The 20849-nt window shown below is 32.5% G+C and overlaps 1 pseudogene; it reads left to right on the top strand.

Annotated features, from left to right (window-relative positions):
- Positions 1–6105: 6105 nt before the first annotated feature.
- Positions 6106–20849, top strand: part of LOC111373984 — a 33205-nt pseudogene continuing 18461 nt past the window's right edge.

Here is a 20849-nt window from a genome sequence, read left to right as displayed (position 1 = left end):
TGGAGGGTGATGTTAGGACTTAGGAACCGAGAGGTCGTGATAGAGAGCTGTCTTGGTGTTTTAGGAGAACAATTTTGCTTAATGTACATCATAGTTGATAGGTTTTTTGCACACAACGTTACCATTGATTTTAACAACTAATAAATAGCTTCAATTTTTAAACATCGCACAATATCAGTCATGATGTACACAAAGAATATAAAAGTAGAATAATTCTTAGGAGAATGATGAAGACTTGGAGGAGATAGGAGGTAGAGGCCAAAAAAATTGATTGGTGATAAACTCGTGGAAGTCTTCAATGCTCTAAAACCATGAAGAGAGAAGAAGAATATATGAAAAATAATTTTATTAATATAAAAATGATTTGTATTATATGTCTATTTTTAGTGTAACTAGAGTGATAAGATACATAAAAAATAAACTATAATCTATCAAGTATAATTTGAATCAATAGATAATGTGCATCTTCAACATCTATGATGAGCTTACCTTCAGTTGATTGACAAAGAATTATCTTCGATTTCAATATTATCCTTAACAATGACTATATGCAAAAGAAAAATAATAATATGAATAAATTCTTAGACAGTTTAAATCCTATATCTACTTAAAAATCAGTAAAGTAAAAATATCTCTTTCCCCTCCCTTAAGAGTAACCTATGATAAGATACCCTTAACAATACACGCAAGGTTAAATGAGTCCAAAACATGCTTGTTCAATACAATGATTAAGTAGGATGTCTGCACGTGCCAATTGTCACGTGTCATGTTCTTAATTTAGATTCCCTGCAGAGGATTTGTAATTGTTCCAACAATTGAAGATTTTATTCCTCTTTTTTCTTGTTGCCTTGTCCCTCTCATTTTCGTCTTTTTGGTCTTCTTTTCACTTTCTTATGCTCAATTGGACAATATTTCTAGTTCGTTATTGTCGTGCGTGAATAAGATTCATTGAGCGATCAATGTTATTATTGATACCTACTTTTTGATTTCAATGATTGTCTCAGTGCATAAATTTTATTTATCGTGTTTAGCGCACGAATGCCATATTTAACACGTATACACATAATACATCAAAGTTATCGTCCCTCATTTTATGATAAAGAATTTGAAAGAGAAAAAATTTAGTATGAGGGTATAACTCGCCATCACTAAACTTCTACTTTTTTTTTGCTAACGAACACCTTCTACATGCAGAATTTTGGACATATGTTATTAGAGTTTTTTCACACTTCATCATAGTCGTGTAGTGTAAATAAATATTTTAAATTATATTCACGTTGATCACACCTTCATATAATTTATTATGTAAGATAGACGGCGAGTCATAAATCGTCATCTATTCTAGTGGTGATGGTGGTGGTTTTTTAACAAGACTAGGCCAATGAATAATTTTAGGAAGGAGAGAAAATGAAATAAGCCATTTAGAAAAATTGAAATTGCTTTCCAACTAAAATACACTAATCAGTCTAATCACTACAATAATCAAATATTTGCAGTTGACAAAGAAAAAAGTAACTTCGTGACAAACAACACTTCTCTGCCCTTAGGTTGTATATTCCCAAATAAATTCAAGAAAAGAGGGAAGTGACTAAGGGTCTGTTTGATTGCAAGAATTGAATTTGAGTGAAAAGAAAATGAATTTCAAAGAATTGAATTGACTAGAACTTGTTTTACTGAAAATTATCAATTAAATGTGTTTGATTAGTATAATTTTTCATTTGAAAAATGTTGAAAGTTTCTATCTTTTGGTGTTCATTTAACTTTGTTTTCCATAAAAATTGTCAATCAAATAGATATAATTTGCTACAATTGTGGATAGAGTTTGTTCCAATTGCTAAAAAACCAATTCTCACCAAAATGGGGGAGTTGCCAAGAAAAATTTTGCCATCAAACAGTCCCAAAAGGTGAAAAATTACTTCTATCAAACAGGGCCTTATTCTCCCTTCCTTTTCTCCCTGTTGCTCTTTGGCCCTTTTCTTCTTATAAAAAGAAATGGTCCATTTTGGAGTCTGATACTGTTTTCCTCATTGTCACACTCAAGATCATGTTTGGTTGAACCAAAGAAAAAGTAAAGCTAGTTTTGGTAAGTGAATACTTACTTTTAGAAAAGTGAGTTCTCAACTAGGGGCATGGGAGAGAACGTGGTTTGAATAAAAAGTAATTTTACTCTTTCCAGACTTTGCCAAACATGTTTCCATACATTTTTTGTCATAGTTGTGCTATTCTGCTTATGAGGGGGATTGCTATATAATGACAGATTGTCGTAGAACTTACATTATTACTTATACTAACTTATGTTATTACTTATTACTTATACTACACATTTCATTGCAGCTTGAACATAATACTAGCAACAAGATATTCACATAGCGATCTTAAATTTATCAAGAATAATATTTAATTTCCAATCATCGCAATTTATTTTCTTAATTTTGTCTATCTTTTCCAGTCCAAATCTTATTATTTATTTACTACATTTGTTTCTTCCGTCGTATATAATACTGTTCTGTTTAAAGTACTAGACATCTTATAAATATCTTTACAAAATATTCTATCCTTGTTTGAGCCCTATTCTTCTAAAAGTTCATTTTTTGAAACTCATTTTCAACGATATATTTTTCAATAAAATAAATATTACCCTTAAATTCAAAACTTTTCTTTAATTTTAACCACACATTTTCTATTAATATGCAATTTAAAATACATTCCTTCCTTCAAAAGACATAAACAAGAACTGCTCAAAGACCTCAGCTTTTATTTCATTGTCTGACATTTATTTCCCTTAAATCATCTCATATCACTTCACTCAAATTATGTCTCTCTTCTATGCTCTTTCCCAAATCCTGACTCAAAATCTGGTCGTAAAATCATTTTCTGGCAACACTAACCATTACTTCCCTTTTCTTTTCTCTCAACCTATCCTACTACCACCAAAGCTAGACTAAAATCATATCTTTCTCTTCTAGCCATTGCTACAACTTACATCCCATGTTCTTGCTGGGCGTGGCAGCTCTGATACCACTTTTTGATCTCAATTCGGATTGTACAAAATGAGATTTAATGACAATATTAAAGTAAACAAGATCACACTACAAAAACAAGATTTAAAGTAAAGAAGAACAAAAATGGTTGATCGTAGAGGAACAATATTTATTACTGAACAATATGGAGAAAACAAGTACAACTTAGCAGAATTGCTTCTCACAAAACTAACGGAGGAGCCTCATATTTATATGGAAAAATCAATCCCTAGAAGTAGAGTTGTAGATGAAATAAAATGTCTAAAAGTTTCCTTATTTGAACTTTTCAAATCCAACTCAAATTCCAACTCCCAATGAATTTCAAAATAGAACTTTAAATAGAATTTGACAATTAAATTTGAATAGGATTCCGCAAAGTACTCCAACTAGAATTCCTCTTGATGTGCACTTCAATTAGAATTCTACAATTATTTCAACAAAAGAATTTAGGTCACCCCAAAATTCTAAAAATCTCCACATTGACACGAATTCCAGTGCAACCGAACGAAACTCCTAGATTTCAAATCGGTCTGCATCAAAATGAACTGGTCAATCTCCTCAACGCAGCAACCAAACACTCCATATAAACCAAACAATCGTCCTCTGCTCGGTGCCCACAAGCGACACCCAAACCCAATCCTAGGGTTCCCAAAATTCCTCCTCGAAATTAATGTTGATCATACAGGGTTGAAGCACACCCTGTAGCAAGAATCAAACCAGATGCTTGATCAGAAGACCCCTTTCTGGAACTGTCATCTTCAACGTTCCTAGAAGCATCTCAGACATTACTGACACCACGGTACCTACGCTAGTTGAGTCCAACCCTAGCAACTGAACACAGTATACCACCTCAAATTGGTGGTAAAACGGAACCACCAACACTCTCCCTAGCAGTGTTCTGAACTGACTCAAAGCCTAACATAAGAGGTACTGTACCAAACTGAACTTCCACCACGGTACAAAACTTGTCCAAATGTCTCATCTTAACTGGTTCTACACTCCCTTGTAAAATGTACAACTGAAATCTTGTATGTCCCTCCAGTACAACCCTACCCTAACTCCCGTTCAGACCTTCAAGACTCCATCTTCTCTAAAGAATTTATATCCTTTTGCATCCAAGGCACTCAAGGAGATGAGATTTCTCTTCAGATTTTGAACATGTTGAACCTGGTCAAATGTTATAATCTTCCCATCTTGCAACGGCAATTTGACTTGATTGATTCCAGCAATACAACAAGACTAGTTGTTTCCCATTACAACTCCACCTTACTAAATGACCTCATATGTCTGAAATAAATTCCTATCGAAACACATATGGTGTAAACATGTCGAATAAGAATTCTCTCCTCGTCAGGCCTAGATTTCACATCAGATACCACGGTCAACATCATATTTTTGCCGTCTGAAAAATTCTCAACTACATTGGTTTCTTCCGAAGTCAAAGGTTGTGCTCAATGATTTACAACTAAATCACCTCTAGCCTGTAAGATATAGCAATCCTTCCGAATATATCCCTTCCGTTTGCAGCAGTAACAATACACATTGCTAAAGTTGACTTTCGATCTGCCTCTTTATCGACCACCTTGAAATACAAGAGTTTCCCCATCTCTTGATACAGCTCCAATCAAATGCTTCATCTTCTCTTTTAAGTGTAAATCATCATAAAACATCGTCTATAGTCAATGTATCTCGACTATACAAGATAGTGTTACGAAACGACGCACAAGAACCAGGCAGCGAACACAATAAGATCAAGGCAAGATCCTCTTCATCGTACTTAACCTCCAATATTTCCAAATCTGCAACTATTTCCTTGAACATGACAATGTGATCTTCCTTTTGCCATGCGATGGGAATACAACTCCTACTTAAGAACCAGTTTACTGATAAGACTCTTAGTCATACATAACTACTCTAGTCTCAACCACAAAGCAGCCGTCGTCTTATCTTTCAAGACATCCTGCTGAATATTTTTGAATAAATGTAGATAAATCAACGACACAGCCTTCCGATATTTCGGTTGTTTCTCCTCCGTTGTCCAATCAGCTGGCTTCTTCTCAAAACCTAGTAACGCATCATCCAAATCCAACTGCGTCAAAGCAACCCTCATCTTTACTTGCCACAAAAAAAACCTTGTATTGGGATCTAATTGAGGAATATCATACTTCAATCCAGCCATCTCGAAAAAATCTCAACCAATCTATGAAAGGGTCCTAGCTCTGATACCAGTGTTGGGTGATATTGGGTCTCTCTCACCCTAAAAGTTAGCTCAAAAGTTGAGTCTTTCCCTTATACTTATAAACTGAATATCAACCATATACACAATTGATGTGAGACAACCTCAACAATCTCCCCCTTACATATCGGACTTTGCGGGAGACCAAACACATCTCTCACCACATATCAGGCCATGCGAGATACTAAACCCATCTCCCCCTCACATAAACCGTATCTTTGTGACTATTGAGCTGGAGACGTTTGTTAGGCCGAAGACTTGTTGATAAACCGGGCTCTGATACTAGTTGTTGGGCGCGGAAGCTATGATCCACTTGTTGATCCCAAGCCTGATTGTAAAGAATGAGTTTTAATAACAATATTGAGGTAAACAAGATCACACCACGAAAATAATATTTAAAGTAAAGAAGAACAAAAATGGTTAATCACAGAGGAACGGTGTTTATTACTGAACAGTATAGAGAAAACAAGTACAACTTAGCAAAATTGCTTCTCACAAAACTAACAGATAAGCCTCATAATTATAGGGAAAAATCAATCCCTAGAAGTAGAGCTGTAGATGAAATAAAATATCTAAAAGTTTTCTTATTTGAATTTTTCAAGTCCAACTCAAATTCCAATTCCCAATGAGTTTCAACATGGAACTTTAAATAGAATTTGACAATTAAATTTGAATAGGATTCCTCAAAGCATTCCAACTAGAATTTCTCTTGACGTGCACTTCAATTAGAATTCTATAATTATTTCAACAAAAGAATTCGAGTCACCCCAAAATTCTAACGATCACTACCTCAACAGTTAATACCTCTGTCTTGAACTGGAAATCTTGGTTTTTAGCTTCAACAAAAAATTTCTGGAGAGAAAACTAGAGGGTAACAATCCCATCTTGATATTATTTGAAGAAATCTACAGAAACCCTTAGGAAAAATGATCACAATTACAGAACTTTACCATGTGCTAACTGCTGTGGTTCCACTCTATGTGGCCATAATTTTGGCCTATGGTTCAGAAAAGTGGTGGAAAATTTTCACCCCAGATCATTGTTCAGGCATCAACAGATTTGTGGCTCTCTTTGCAGTGCCTCTGCTTTCTTTTCACTTCATCTCCACAAACAATCCCTACGCCATGAACTACAGGTTCATAGCTGCTGATACTCTTCAGAAAATCATGGTTCTTTTTTTTCTTGCCATTTGGTCAAGAATCAGCTCAAGAGGGTCTCTTGAATGGTCCATAACTCTGTTTTCTCTATCAACACTCCCCAACACGCTTGTAATGGGGATTCCTTGTTGAAAGGGATGTACGGTGAGCAGTGGCGGATCTAGAATATTGAGTCAGCTAGGGCGGTCGCTGACCTTTAACGATTGCAATAGTAAAATTGTTTATTAATATTTAATTAAATAATATTAAAAATTTTCTATCGATATATAAATACACCGAAATATAAAAGTCATTTACATTTAATAATATAATTCAATACAATCCAAAACAATGAGAAAAAAATACATTTCACAATCATATATGTATGATCAAGTTTCAAATTTTTTATGAATTTAAGCGAGATAAGATGAAATTTATATATAAAATATGATTAAACGGTAAAGACAAGCTTCGAGGTTAGGCAAAGGTTATGCAAAATATTGAAAGTAATGAGTTTTAGAATTAAAATAATTTTTAATCTAAAATTTTTTTTTTTTTTGAACTTTTAAAAGAATAAAAAACAATTATAAATTGTCCAAATTTAAATTTTATAAAATAAATTGATAAAATCTAACAATAAAAGTATATAAATTATGAAGTAATAATTTGAGTCAATAAATTTTTAAAGAAATTATTTTGAAAACGAAAATTAATAATATATGATTGTTTAGTCATTATTTATTTTATTAAAAATTTAAACAAAAAAGTGGGAGTACATGGAATTGATCCCCATACCTCTTGGTGAATGTTAGCACAATTATTAATTAATATTAGTCATTATTTACAGTTTTAAAAATTATAGGGCAAAGTGCTGACAAAAGGATTCGAACCCATGCTTTATTGGTTGGAAAAGTGATGCCTGCCCACCTGCTCTGCATGCCATTTGGTTCAACTTGCACACAACACATATATATACTTATAAATTCAACAAACATTTTTCATTAAACTTTCTTCTCGACAGATCCAGCACAGGCGACCGCCCCAGCTCGCCAGGTGCTGAATCCGCCCCTGAGTCGGTGAGTCCTCAGGGAGTTTAATGGTGCAGATAGTGGTGCTTCAGTGCATTATTTGGTACACTTTGATGCGGTTCTTGTTTGAATACAGAGGAGCCAGAATGCTTATTGCAGAGCAGTTTCCAGACACTGTCGGCTCCATTGTCTCATTTAGATTGGATTCTGATATCATATCTTCGGATGGTAAAGAGCCTCTGCAATCTGAAGCTGAAATTGATGAAGATGGAAAACTTCATGTTACTGTGAGAAAATCTACAAGTTCAAGGTCAGAAATCTTTTCCAGAAGATCCCATGGGCCTAATTCTGGTGTTTCTATGACCTCTAGAAATTTAACAAATGCAGAGTTACACTCTTTGCAATCATCAAGAAACCCTACCCCAAGGGTCTTAAGCTGTAACTACTATGATCTCCATTCCAAAGGTGATTTTTCGTCATTTGGACTTTACTATTCTATTATTATTATTATTATTATTATTATTATTATTATTATTATTATTATTATTATTATTATTATAATAATAATATTTTTTTTGTCAAAACACCTGTAGACTAAACTATTAATACTTCTTGATCCAATAATTGTTAAATTCTATTCTTGTTTTGTGAATATGAATGGTTGACTGTAAGCCTAACATGTTCTTGGCTTTGTCCACTTTTATCTATGTAACTTTATTTGTCTTTTATTAAGACTTATCCTCGGATTGGGATTTCTTTTATTAGTTTGTGGTTGAAGAGAGATTTGTTTGTTATGTCTTTTTCCTATGGACTTTCCCTCTAGTGTTGACATTCTGTTGATTGGTTTATTATTATCACAGCAGCCTCCCTGACAGTCTGGATTGTTTTTCTTCTACTTGAGAATGGAGCTTACTTAATTCATCACTATTTTGATCTTATTTTAATTACTGATTATTCGATGGCTTTAGATTATTATGATTTTGGCCGAGATGAGTTCAGTTTCGGGAACAAACGGGGACTAAATGGGACGGACAGGGAAGGGCCTGTACTATCGAGTTCCACCTCCAAGCTTCGTCCTAAGCCTAGTGGTGAGACGAAGAGAACAGCTATGCCTCCGACTAGTGTGATGACTCGGCTCATATTGATTATGGTGTTGCGAAAACTGAGTAGGAATCCAAACACATATTCCAGTCTCATTGGCCTCACGTGGTCTTTGGTCTCGTTCAAGTAAATATTATCGTATTTTGTTAAAAAAAATTCTCGTATGTAGCCCCTTGACATACGTTTTGATCAATTGTTACAATTATTGCAGCTGGCACGTTGAGATGCCTGCGATAATAGCTATTTTGTATGATGCTGGTCTTGGAATGGCAATGTTCGGTCTTGGTATGATCAAAACTGATGTCCCTCTACTTAGGATTATTGCTTCAAAGAACATGTTCAAATTAGAGCCGGTTTATTTCTAATAAAAAAGTGACTTTAGGCGAAAGAGAGGTTTGAAAGTAACTTTTACTTCTTTTCGAGTTTACTTCATCACTCCTTTCACTGTCAGATTGCAGGATGGTTTATGGCATTGCAGCCAAGGATGATTGCTTGCGGGAAATCAGTTACTGCCTTCTCCATGGCCGTGCGATTTCTTACTGGACCCGCGGTTATGGCTGCTGCCTCAGTTGCCATTGGACTTCAAGGCGATGTTTTGCACATTGCAATTGTGCAGATAATCTCAAGAATGCAAAATTTCATATAACACAATTATCTCCAATGACTTTTGTCTTCTCGTGCTCAACTAATGGATTCATGCTTCATATTTTCAGGCAGTACTTCCACAAGGAATCATTCCTTTTGTCTTCGCGAAGGAATACAATGTTCATCCTGATATTCTGAGCACTGGGTTTGTAAGTGTTATGCCCTAAATCCAATCGATTTAGGTTGTAAACACTTTTAATTTGTTTCATGTATTTAATTTTGGTAAGATTTATTATTTATTTAAATTAATTTTCTGATAAATAATATTAAATAATAGAGTCCGAATATTCAAATTTAAGTGATTTATTAATCACAAGGAGTTGTAATTATGATATACAAATTACGTATGATTGGATCTTGAATAATCTGTGGTCGTAAGTAATAACGAGATATAGATATCGTTATTACAGATAAACCATCTCGTGTGACATTTCTTACTTGTAAAGTAAGTAACTGATCTCACAAACTAAAGTGTGATGACACTTAAATGAAGATGTGGTTGTTTTGTTATAGAACAAAATATTGGAGACCCGCTAAGAGATTTCACATGGATAACTATTTGAGTGTCAGTGATTAATTTCTAACGTTCGGTAGTGGAATTGATCATTTGACTTAAGGTCATCATAGGGCCTTGTATGAGGATAGTCATGCTTGGATGGTGTTGGATGTTGCTCTACCAAGGGCCGCTAATACGGCATCGTTTGAGTATGTGAAGAACCATATAAAAGTTGTGAATGACCAATAGAGAATTTCGTCACTCTTGAATAGTAAGAGATTGTAATCTGCATTTCGTTCAATTAAATCAATAATGAAATCATTGGCCAAGGTATACACATAAGTCGAAAAGGAGTTTTCGACTCATATTGACTTAATAGTATAATGAAAGCTATGATCGATAAGCGACATTGATACACTTCCATATCTCGTAATTGATCGGATCATATTAACGAAGGGATTATAGTTTCATGGTAAACGAAAAAGTTTGGTTTTGTCATATCACGTGACATTTTCCGTCACATGTATCGCCCTGATACATTGCTAAATGTCAATTTGGGACGGCGAGTTTGAATTTGTGATAAATTAAAAGGGTGTTTTAATTTATCAATTTTGATTAAATCAAAATAATATTTCACATCGTTAGGCATCGTAGTCGGGAACCTGATGGGTCGTCCACAAAAGAGAATTGGAAGATTGTAATTTGTCAATTAATTAATTTGATAATCGTTGGATAAATTAATTAATTGGATTGATTATTTAGAGCCCCGAATTAATTAATTGAATTAATTAATTCACGGACCGGATTTAATTAAATGAATTAATTAAATATTGGACCGGACCAGGTTGAGCCCGTTTGGGCTTATATAAATACATGGGTTTTAGATCCATATAGTTTTCATAATTCTTGCTAGCACAAGAGGAGAAATTCTAGCAGTTGCAGTCTATTCTCTGTGTGGAATTCATTGGAGACTGGATTATTAGACAGTTGAGGGAGGCAAATTCAAGTTGCTGGAACAAAGATAACGCAAAGGAATTTGCAAATTCAAGAAAAGGTAAAATTTTTATCACAGTTCTTATCTAAATACAAAGATGAATTCTGGTGGGAATTGAAATTGTTTTTTTTTCCGATGTGCATGTTTAAGTAAATTCCCAACAGTGATATCAGAGCCAACTTTGTATTTGTTAGGAATTAATTTACATATTGATTAAATTAAAAGTTGATTTAATCATGTTTTCCTGAATCTAGCAATTATAATGTTTAATTTTATTTCTTCAAAGTTTATATTTTAATAACAAAAAAAATATTTTTTTTTCGATCGAGTGGGCCGCAGTGACGATGGCCACGCGCCACTGCCGGGTCGACAGTAGCGACAGGAGCTATCGCTGCTGTGGGGGCAAGAGAGTGTCGCCTTTTAGGCAGCATCCCCTATCGGGTCTTGGGTGCTGGCGCAACTAACTAAACGAAAAAAAAATTAGGGTTTTGGGGAAGGTAGGAGGCGGGGGCTCCTATTGCAATTAGTGTAATTACAAGCCCCCGCTTGCAATTTCAGTTGGGGTCTTTTTGAAAATTTTAAATTTCAGGCCTATCATGCAATTTGCGAAATTGAGGGACTTAGATTTTAATTTTTGTTTGGGTCAATTTGTAATTTCAAAAGATGTTTTAAATTTGTATTTTAAAATTGGTTTTAAAATGGTGTTTTAATTGGGTTTGACCCATACCCTAAATTTGGCCCAAAATTAAAATTTATTTAAAATTTGACGACTTTTATATTTTTGTTAAAATTAGATTTTAGCATAAATATTTAATTTTGACCCTAAATTGAATTTTTTATTTTATTTGGGAGTTTTGTCCTAAATTAAAATATTAATTCAATTTTTTTAGAGTTGGACTCTAATATTATATTAATTAAAATTTGATTTCAATTAATACTACTTCCCCAATGCAAATTAAAATTTAGAGTAGGACTCTAATTTAATGATTAATTAAAATTTGATTTTGTTTAAATTACTTCGCCCAATAGTCATGGAATTAGAGTTGGACTTTAATTCAGGATTTAGTTAAAATTTGATTTTAATTAAATAGGCCCGCAAATTAAGTTAATTAATTAACATATATAATTAATTATTTAATTATTTCAATCCAAAAAATTTTTAAATTAGTTTTGATGACTATAATTGCTAAATTTATGAAACATTGCATATAATATTAGATATTATACATAGGAAATATTTATGTGATGAATGTTTAATTATGGATGATTATGGACTCGACAATATGGATGTGTTAAATGGTTGATTTACTTCTTGTTGTTTTATGGGCCTGCGAGCCCTTAATTGTTTTTGACCTGCGAGTCCTTTATTATTATTGTTGTTACGGGCCTGCGAGCTCTTTATTATATTGGACCTACGAGTCCATTGTTATTGTTATTATTATGGGCCTACGAGTCCGATTTTTTTTAGACCTGCGTGCCAACTGGTATAGGATACATGTTGCAGTTTGACTAATTAAAGGCGCAAGAAGAGGTGGAAACCATGGAAATGGTGCATTAATGTTGATCCAATGTTGTACTCCTTAGAAATTGACCAACTAGTCTTCCTTTTGGCTCGGGAAAACTAGATAGACAAAGTCCATAAACATCCATACTATAATTTATATATTTATTCACATGGTTGATGCATGATTATATCCCTACAAACTTATAAGAGTGAATCCGTCCGGCACTGTTCACATTTCGTCCAATACGACGCCGTTTTGTGAAGTTGTAAAAACGACGTCGTTTGGTACTTAATAAGTTCGGAACGCTGCCGTTTTGGATTTGTATAAATTTGGGAGGAGGTGCAAACCCTAAAGCATTTCTACCCTAGGTTGATATTTTCCGCCGCTCCCCATCTCTCCTCTTCGAATTTTCGCCTCATTTCCTCCTCGATCGTTTGTTCAAAACGTTGAAGAATTGTTCATCTCCGGATTTGTCTTTCGAAACTTGAAATTTCCATATATAAGAGTGAGTAATAGGAGTGAGCCCGTGTTTTCGTGTTCGCTTTTCCTCCTACATGCCGCCGACCTTGAAACAAGAGTAGATCCATCGGTCAGTGTTCATTTGTTTGATTTATATAACCACAACCTCAAAGTCATCCACCGGATATTTTAGCGACGGACTGCGATAGGTGAGTTGGATTATTTTCTTCGAACTGTAAAGCTTCTTTCTTTCTTTATTTATTTAATTTTTTTTCTTTTTGTGGGTTTACAAATATGAATATGTGTATTTGTTTTGTGAACAGAAATTCTCCCCAAAGGTTAGTGTTCATGTGTTTGATGTACATAACCACGACCTCAAAGTCATCCACCGGAGATTTTTGCGACGGACTGCGATAGGTGAGTTGGACTATTTTCTTCGAACTGTAAAGCTTCTTTCTTATTTTTTGTTTTTTCGGTTTTACAAATATGAATATGGGTCTTGTTTTTTGTGAACAGAAATTTCAGCCAACGATTCATGTGTTTGATGTAGTAATTTTGTTTTTCTTTGTTAAAGAGATTATTTTACAATTGAGTTTTTTTGAAAAATGTACCGTTAAAATTGATGATGTGTCTTATCAGAGGTACTCTCATACTGTTTAATGTGTGATTTAGAAAACGAAAATGTTGACGCGTAACTTTCCATTAATCTACATTTATGTCTTTTAGAATATTGAACGACTATTTTTCTTTACATTTAATACAAAGGGAAACAACGCACTGACTCTTTGTTTTTATATTTGAGGATACTGCTGAAGTTGATAGGTTGCGAAAAGCATCTACCGGCTGGTTAGTAGTATGTTATTTTTTTATACTGAACAATTTTTGAAATGTACAAAACGTATTTTTTAATTAGTCTTTCTCGTACTTTGTTAATAGGAAAGAGATGATCTGAAGTTTTGTATACGAGCTTTGAAGTCTGAGAGAGCTATTTGATGTGTTTGAACGATTCGAAGTACAATTGGATATGTCGGTAAGCTTCGTATTGATTAAGAGTTTTACCCAACAATGTTTTATGTATACTTATTATGTGATGACTATTATGAAGTTGGTCGTAAGATTTAACTATCATACGTATGCATTACAGCTCATTCTCTTTTGTATTGATCAATTTTTACTTTTTTCTTTATTTTTATTGCTCTACATTTTACACTCTTTAATTTTAATATCTTTGAAATATATTTATTTATTTACAGACACATTAATGTGCATTTATGTCCTCTAAACTTACCTATTTAGAGACTGTGTTTTTTTCTTTCCTATTTTGTTGTTGATTATTCTCATTTTTACCATTATATAGTATTATTAGTTTATAAGTTGTTCGATTTTTTCCTTAAATACTACAGTGATTTTTTGTTTACTTCTGTTACATTTTCATTGGATCAAACATTTTAGTATTTTCATTTTATTTTTGAAAGATAATGTATATTTTACAAAACTAAACATTGTTTCTGATTAAACTAAATACTGCTTTTCCTGAAACTAAACACCATTCTTCCTTCTTATTACTCATCGTATTACTCTTGAAGTATAAATATTTGTTTCGTGTGTTCTTTTCATTAGCGGTATGGTGAATTCCCTATTCTTATATTTCTGTTAACGTTCGGATAACAATACAAATAATGACACATTTGTAAACTTTATTTTGTTTCTTCTCTAATTTATAATAGATGACTGAAGATGATAGTTTTAAAGCACGCATGGAAGTGAGAAATAGAAGGCGTAGGGAGTTGTATGCTGAACGTAAGAAAATACAATGTGTAGGTACATTTCGCCAAACTAGGCCTGAATTTCTTAACGAAGCAAAAGTAAATTTGAGTTATAAAAGTAGTGGTTCTGGAGAAATTGGTGAGCATAGTTGTTTTTGCAGTTAGTTAAGAAATATTGTTTTTAAATCGTTCTCCATTGTGAATCTACTTTATTTATTTTTCTTTTAAATTTTAATTTATTGTATGAAAATTTAAAACTTCTCTTTTCTATTGCGGTTCGAGAATCTGCTCATCAACCATTATCAAGCACTGAAACTAGTACTTCAAAAAATTTAGTCGATGATCAACATTTGTATGAAAAGGATCTGTGTGTACTTCATAGTCAAGTTGGTATGTTACAATTTGATGAATGCTTTGGTGATTTTAGTTTAAATAATGTTCCTACAAAGCCTCATATACTAAAAAAACCAACAATTTGTACCTATTGTAATGTGAAAAAATTTGAGAACGAATGTAAAGGTTTTTGTTGTTGTGATGGAAAGGTTAGATTACAAATCAATAGTGTACCTAATGAATTGTACAACTTATTTACTTCAGATACATGCGATGCTTTGCTTTTTAAAAACAATGGACGTAGTTATAATAATCATTTTGCTTTTACTTCTTTTGGTGTAAGATTTGATATTTACACAAAAATTACAAAGGTATTTATACATTTCGAGTTCAAGGACAGGTCTATCATTATATAAACGAACTTTTACCAAGTGATGGCTCTCCATCATATCTGCAATTGTACTTTTATGATACTGATAACGAGATACAGCATAGATTACAAAAATCAGACAAATTTTCTGAGTCAATCCTAAGAAAGTTGATCAATATCTTAAAAATCAATCTATACCCGAAATTTTTCCGTTCATTAAGTAATATTGATGATTTAAAAACATACAAAATACACATTAGATGTGACCCTAGTCTTGACCAGAGAGTATACAATACACCTTCTGTGTCACAAGTAGCTGGAATTTAGATTGATGACGATCCTTCTGCAGATATTAGAATTCGTGATATATCAATTTATTGTCATTCTGGTGTTTCACATAGAATACATTATTATTTTGGTTGTTATGATCTACTTCAATATCCATTACTATTTCCTTATGGTGAACCTGGATAGCATGAACGTATTGAAAAATTCTATAAAGAAAAAGTTCACCAATCCCACATAGCAGACAAATCCATGGATTTGAATAACATACATTCAGCCAACGAATTAATTGATAGAGAAAATGCAGGTTAACAATGGCAAAATGTACTGTATATTTGATTGTATTAGTTATTAGTATTCTTTGATATTCAACTTAACTATTTATTTTACTTGTTTCCAACTTTGATGATGAGAAAAAAAAGATCACAGGTTTCGTGTCGTGAGTACTACTGTTATAAACTTCAGGTAAGAAATTTATGTAGTTCTATTTTGCTTCATGCAGGTAGACTTTTACAACAATATGTCGTTGATATGTACATCAAAATTGAAACCAGTAGGCTAGATTATTTTCGAAATAATCAAAAGGAAATACGCGCAGAACTTTACCAAGGAATTGTTGATAGCATAAAAAATGGTGAAAATGGAGGTTATAAAGTTGGTCGAAAAATTATTTTACCATCGTCCTTTGTTGGTGGGCCTAGAGATATGACAAAAAGATATATGGATGCAATGGCATTAGTGCAAAGATTTGATAAATCAGATATTTTTTTAACAATAACATGTAATCCTAATTGGTTAGAAATAAAACAAGAATTAAAGAACAATGATATTAGTCAAAATAGACCAGACCTGACTACTCGTATATTTAGAGCTAAATTGGAAGAGCTGAAATTTGATATAGTAAAATGTCGCATTTTTGGACCAATCGTTTCGTATATATATGTGATAGAATTTCAGAAAAGAGGACTCCCACATGCTCATTTTTTGATAATTTTTAAATCAGGTTATAAAATTACAAGTGTTGATTTAATTGATTCAATTGTTTCATGTGAAATTCCAGATACAAATAAACATCCTCATTTACATTTTGTTATAGTAAAACATATGATGCATGTTCCTTGTGGTACATTGAATCCTAAGAATGTTTGTATGAACAAAAAAGGTGAATGTAAACATGACTATCCAAAGGAATATAACCCTAAAACTTCTCTTGGCAAAAATAGTTACCCAAATTATAGACGTCGTGAAGATGAACAATCAGTTACTGTTAGAGGACATTTATTAGACAACAGATGGGTTGTCCCTTATAATCCCTACCTATCTGCTAAATATGATTGTCATATAAATGTAGAAGTTTGTTCATCTGTCAAATCGGTTAAATAGCTATATAAATATGTATATAAAGGACATGACAAAGTAAGTTTTTCTATAAATAATGACAAATCCATGCCTATCATTGATGAAATCGAAACATATCAGTCTGCGAGGTGGATTTCACCACCTGAAGCAATGTGGAGGATATATGGATTCATTTTATCTTAAATGTCTCCACCAATTATTTCATTACAATTACATCTAGAGAATAGTCAATCTGTTACTTACAGAAATTTTGATAGTTTGTCTACAGTTATTAATAGAGATCACAATAAACGAACAATGTTAACTGAATTCTTTCGGATGAATATTATAGATGAATTAGCCAAAACTTTGTTATATAGAGAATTTCCACACTTTTTTTTGTATGGGATGCACAAAGTCGAATATGGGCTCGAAGAAAGAAAAGAAATGTTATTGGGAGAATAGTTACTGCTAATATAATCGAAGGAGAAAGATATTATTTACGAGTTTTACTCAATCATATTAAAGGAGCAACATCATATGAAAATTGGAAAATGATAAATGGAGTTTCTGTGTCGTCATTTCGCGAGGCAGCTCTTTTACATGGTTTACTAAATAGTGATAACTATTGTAAGCTACGTTTGGAAGAAGCCGTTACTTATGAAATACCAAGTTCTTTGCGCCGTTTATTTACTACTATCTTAACTTTGTGTGGACCTAATGATCCAAAAGCACTATGGAATAAATTTCGTAACTTTATTTTTGAGGACTATATAAATCTTGGTATCTCTGACTTAGAAGCAGAAATTAGAGCTTTACAGGAAATAAATTCTTTATTAGAACCAGTTGGTAAAAATATCAATGAATATTGTGTTGTATCTTTTGAGATAACTATAGGAGAAGACGAAAGATTAGGTAACATGATTGCTAAGGAAATGATAAATGTTATTAGCGAATTTGATGTTTTATACACAGAATCTTTGAACAAAGAACAACAGATTGCTTTTGATAAAATCGTTACAGAAGTTTTTTCTGATGGCGGTGATATGTTTTTTATTGATGGACCAGGTGGAACAGGAAAAACGTATCTCTACAAAGCATTGCTTTCAGTCGTAAGGTCAAAAAATTGTATAGCCTTAGCTACTACTTCTTCAGGAGTTACTGCTTCTTTATTACCAGGAGGTCGAACTGCACATTCCAGGTTTAAAATTCCTCTTGAAATATCCAATAATATGACTTGTTCAATTAGTAAACAATGTGCATTGGCAAGTTTATTAAGAATGGCAAAATTGATTATTTGGGATGAAGCACCAATGTTACATCGTTATACTATTGAGGCTGTTGATAACATGTTGAGAGATATTAATGAATGTAATTTACCATTTAGTGGAAAAGTTGTCGTCTTAGGAGGAGATTTTCGACAAATTTTGCCAGTTATTAAAAAAGGAAACAAGACAGACATTATGCAAGCGTGTTTAGTATATTCACATTTATGGTCACATTTCATAAAATTTGAACTAGTTCAAAATATGAGAGCTCAGTTAGATCCAATCTTCTCTAAATTCTTACTTAGCATTGGTAATGGAGTTGAAAAACTACACACCTGTAACATGATTCAACTTTCACCTGAAATAACTATATGCTTTGAAAATGAGGTAGTGTCGTTGAAGAATTTAATTCGTGCTGTTTTTCCAGATTTAAATAATTATACCCATGATTTAAATGCTGTAATTAACAGGGTGATTCTAACTCCCAAAAATGAATATGTTGATCAAATAAATAATATTCTACTAAAAGACACTCCAGGAAAAACTTTTACCTGTTATAGCTTTGATGAAACATTAGAAGAAACTCAATAGAGTATTCATGAAGATTTCCTGAATACATTAACTCCGAATGGTATTCCACCACATGAGCTTATATTTGAAACAAAATTGTCCTGTAATGTTACTTAGGAACATTAATCCATCGGAAGGTTTATGTAATGGTACTAGACTAATTTGTTGTAGATTTGAACGTAATGTGATTGATGCTGAGGTAGCCAATGGAGAATACCGTGGTAAAAGAGTATTTCTACCTAGAATTCCATTTATTCCACTTCAAAGTGATAAAAATTCTTTTCCATTTAAAAGAACTCAGTTTTCCATTCGTCCATGCTTTGCAATGATAATAAATAAAGTTCAAGGTCAAACTTTAGATTTTATTGGATTATATCTGTCGGATTCTGTATTTTCTCATGGACAATTATATGTTGCACTATCTAGAGCTAAGACAAGTAAATCCATTAGAGTTTTAGTAAAACCAACTAAGAAAGAAAAGATGCATAATAGATGCACGCAAAATGTAGTTTATAGAGGAATTTTAGCCTTGGTACATCCTTAGTACATTTATACGTCGTCTGTAATATCTTCATATTATATTATCTAATGTGATCAAACTATTTAAAAATAATTTATTTCACAGATTTGAAATTCAGCTAATTTTTTGTAGTTAAGGAATGTGTGACAAATGAAGTTTTTTTTTAAAAGAAAAATGCCTCCATCATCTAAATTCATCCAATTTATCGTAAGATGAAGAATAGGGAAAGCTTCGCCACAGAATACAGAATAACATTACATCCTATAATTGAACTTCCATTTTGTATATAAGATCTTCAAAATATTGCATGAAGATTTCCTTTCTTTGGGATAAATATTAAAGTAGTTGACACGGAGATGTACATTTTTTATTTAAAAAGTATTTAAATATTTTAGCCTTCCTATATTTTTATATTAAAAAGATTCATGCAATGTTTCCTTCGTGCCATTTCAGGTATAAAGTAGTAAGGTAATTTATGAAATAATATAGTTTTGATAACTTCATAAATTCCACTCTTTTTCACTAATTGTACATCTATTCATGTCACCCCACTTCATTATCGTACCTATATAAACTTGTGTGATCACCTTTGAAGGTGTTTGATACGAAGTGAGAGCTCTATTCTCGTATGCAATTTCATTCTGTTCTTAAAGACGATATACCCCCCTTTGAAGAAAAGTGATAGGTCCATCTAAATTCTCATCATAGTGAACAGTTGCAATTTTAATAATTTATGTCGTTCTGAAACATTCCCTTCCTCGCAGAGTTCTACTTTTATTGATTTCACTGCAGTTTAACCAAACTTTTATTTTTTTGAGCAACGTTTTGTCCTACTTTCAATCTTCAACACTTCTTTTGGTGCTTCTACATTTGGGTTTCAGAACTATATCATTGTTCAGCTAAGAAGGTTTGTTCCTTGTTTAATCTTTGCTCTCTTTGTGCAATTATCAATATCTACATTTCTATTTTACATCTATTTTCATCTTGCACTTCCATTTACTTTTTTAGGCTACATGCTACTTTGCAGATACTTTTAGAAGAACAAATATTAGTAATTATACTTGAGCCTCTTCTAAAGCATTCATCACTAAATTTAGAAAGAACTCTTTTGAAAACCTACCTCATTCCATTATTTAAAAGACCAGTCAAATAATTTCGTATAAAAGTTTTTCGTTCTTCATAGTTACAACATCAACACTGTAATACAAAATCGATGACGACTTTTCTATCAAATATTTAGTTGTTCTTTGAAACTGTAATATGTTTTCAAAAGAATTCTTTCTAATTTAGTGATGCTTACTTTCGAAGAGGCTCAAGTTCTGCACTGCAGTACCATAAAAAATGAAGAGGTAATAGTCTAATTAATATACCTATTAGATTAATGACATGGGGTTTTATTATCATACCTTAACATTTACTACTTATGCTATCTTTTGCAGCAAAGTAATTCTTTGATTACCAAAGAATTACCCTTAGAAAGTGACTTTTGAGGCTTATGAGTCTCGATTGCCAGGTATAAATATAATTAGTTCACTAACCAATAAACTGTGAATGATTGAGTTACTGCACATAATTTCATGATGTTATTATGATAAAATATAATGTTTTCAAAAAAACTAAGCTTATCATCATACGAAGATTAAATGTAATATTCATGTTCATTCTTTACCCTTCAGGATACTTTTGTTAGTATCTAAATCAATCAAAGTAAATATACTAATTAATATTCATGTTCTACATTAATTAAACTTTTAATAATTATATATCTCTATAAATTTG

The sequence above is a fragment of the Olea europaea genome, unplaced genomic scaffold (genome assembly GCF_002742605.1).
Source record: "Olea europaea var. sylvestris unplaced genomic scaffold, O_europaea_v1 scaffold119, whole genome shotgun sequence".
Lineage (NCBI taxonomy): Eukaryota > Viridiplantae > Streptophyta > Magnoliopsida > Lamiales > Oleaceae > Olea > Olea europaea.
Note: the sequence above shows the minus strand (reverse complement) of the source record. Positions and strands in the feature narration are given on the sequence as shown.